The sequence below is a fragment of the Pteropus vampyrus genome, unplaced genomic scaffold, assembly GCF_000151845.1.
Source record: "Pteropus vampyrus isolate Shadow unplaced genomic scaffold, Pvam_2.0 Scaffold85, whole genome shotgun sequence".
Classification (NCBI taxonomy): domain Eukaryota; kingdom Metazoa; phylum Chordata; class Mammalia; order Chiroptera; family Pteropodidae; genus Pteropus; species Pteropus vampyrus.
In genome coordinates, this window is record NW_011888866.1 from 5,327,462 (window position 1) to 5,330,147 (window position 2,686).

The window sequence follows — 2,686 nt, forward strand, 5'->3', positions numbered from 1 at the left end:
AGCAGTTGTTTGGCTATGAGAGCTTTGGTCTTTCTGGGTTGATCCAACCAGCGGCCACATTTTCCTTGCCTGCGTGGAATGCTCCCCCAACTTCTCACAGCAGGTTGCTGCAGAGGACACCCAAGATTGACCCTTTGAAAATGGGTGTCCAACTGTTTAAACAGCTGCCTGCCAGCCCTCTTAAATCATAACCTCATAATTTTTCTTAGACCCAAGAATGTGCCTGCCAGCTAGTTTCAAGCTTACCTTTCCTTGTCTTGGGCTGTGAAACCCTGAACATCTGGTGATTCTGCTGTCAAATTCAACAAACACGTGTGAGCGTCTGCCACGTTCCAGACACTCGCTGGGCAGTTTACAATGCATTAGCTCCATTCCACGCTTATATTAGCAAGTATGCCCTCTATTTTTCCAGATGGGGAACTGAGGCCCAGAGAAGTTAAGTAAGTTGCTCTTGGTTAATAGATGGATGAAATTTGGAGAGCCTTTTATCAAAGGATAGTAAAATTTAAGGTTTTTTTTCCTCTTTTACTCTCTCTAGGATACCATCAGAATGGAGTCATCAAAAACCAGTTTGTGCCACATCCCCACACTCCTGGAAACCAGAAATCAAATCAGAAAAGCCTGTACACTTCCATGGCCCGCCCACCCTTGCCACGGCAACAGTCCACCGGCTCAGACCGAGTGTCACAGACGCCAGAGAGCTTGGATTTCCTCAAGGTCCCAGACCAGGGTGCTGCAGGGTAAGGTTCCCACGTCTCGTGGGGGAAGCCGGTAATCTCCCCCTCCATCAATTACACTGAAGTTCATGGATTTCCTTGGGCTGTCTATGTGTGATTCCGAAGTCCAGTTTTCCATCCACGTGTTATAATCCGAGACCCAAGGCCATGAAGCCCTCAGTTGGCATTTCTAAAAGTACGGCCAAGTTGATAACACTCAACTTGTTCTCCAGAAAGAGCTTACCTTGGGGAAGCATCAGAAGGGCAGTCCCCTTCAGCCCTGAAATTCAATTCCTCTGTGACCTTTTTTGTTCTCTGACCTGGTTGAGGGCTAATGGGGTTTTCGATTTATGTCTACACCTGCCGTTGCATAAATACAACAGCTCAGAGAGTCATTAGAAACTTTGAGAATAACATTCGAGCATTCTGTGAGATGTAGGCATTTGTTTATGATACAGATCTTTCGAGCTTTAAAATGAGAGCTTTCTGTCTTTCTAAAACAGAAAAAGAAAAGTAGTAAAAAGAAACCCAGGCTATTTAGCCAGAGGAAGCAAGGATTCCTGGAACTCTGTGTAGATATTCAAAGAGTTATCAATGCAGAAAGGAAGCTAGATGTGTTCTGTGGAGTCACCAGATATATAATGAGGGCCAACTTTGAGATAAGTGAGTGAACTCTGCCAGGAGGTAGATTTGGGCACCAGTAAACAAAACGGCGTTCTAGCAGCCCCAAAATGAACTGCCCTAGTGTGCAAGTTGCAACTTAACTCTGAAAGTATCCGGACACAGGGTGGATGGAAATCACCAGGCAGGAATATTGTCGAGTGATATGGTTACATACCAGAGAAGGCTGATAATCCTATTTCAGCCCTATTACTTGTCTAATATTAGACCTGTTGCTTACCCTCTCTGAGCTTAATTTTCCTCATCTGTATACTGATATAATGTCACCAAGCTTGTAGGTTTGTTGGGAGGACTAGAAATTATACATAAAATACCTACCATGATACTGGGCATGTAGGAGGCTACTCAGTCAACTGTAGTTTGATGACGATGATGATGATGATATGATTATGACAATGATGATGGTGATGATGGTGATGGTGATGGTGATGGTGACTGATGATACAACCAGTTACTTCACGGTGGTTGAGCTAGTGACTTCTAAGGAATCCTCCAACTCTGCATGACTCTCAGTGTTGGACTGGTTCTCTCTGCTGAACTTGATAATGGGCCTGCTCCAGCCCACTCTTCCCTTCCCTCATGCCTTCCTCCATTTTCCATTCTCTCCATATCACTAGAATGATGAAGAAATTTCAAATGTGAGCAGGATACTCATATACAAAATAGAGCAGTGCTGGGAGAGAAACAACAGCTCCTTCCTCTGGGTGGGGGCAGCCACCTAGTCAATTCCATGCTTTGGTATGAGATGTTTTTCCTGCCTCATCAGCTTCCTTCTAAAGACCTCAAAGCTATTAGGAACTTTGCCATGTTCTCTCCTGGTGTTCCTTTTCCCCGGCAAGTCTTAACTTCGTTTGGGCTGCAGATGTGAAAGCACCTTAGTTTTATACAGATGGCCATCAGTAGAGTGAGTACCCCTTTATTAGATCTCCCTCTCTCCTTGCCCATCCCCCTCTTGCGTAAGTAGCTAGATCCCACCAGTTCTAACGATCATGGTTTTACCTGATTGGCTTGGTCTAAAGCAGGAGTTCTCAAACTTTGATGTGCACCAGAGTTTCTGGAGAACTTATTAGCCCACTTCCAGAATTTCCTATTCAGTAGGTCTGGGGTGGGACCCAAGAATTTACATTTCTTCCAAATTCTCAGATGATGATGCTGACCCAAGGACCACATTTTGAAAACCACTGGCCTAAAGCCTGATTGACAAAGCCAGGGAAGGTTCTGTGTAAAGGTGAATTGAAAGGGTGATGTTGAAGCAGCAGGATTTTTACTCCATAACCTAGACCTACACT

General features: G+C 44.7%; 1 protein-coding gene across 1 annotated transcript in view; it reads left to right on the forward strand.

Moving 5' to 3' along the window:
- The window catches only part of MYO1E (myosin IE), a 192,031-nt gene that overhangs the window by 174,479 nt on the left and 14,866 nt on the right, over window positions 1-2,686 (forward strand). The gene's annotated exons all lie outside the window — the stretch shown is intronic.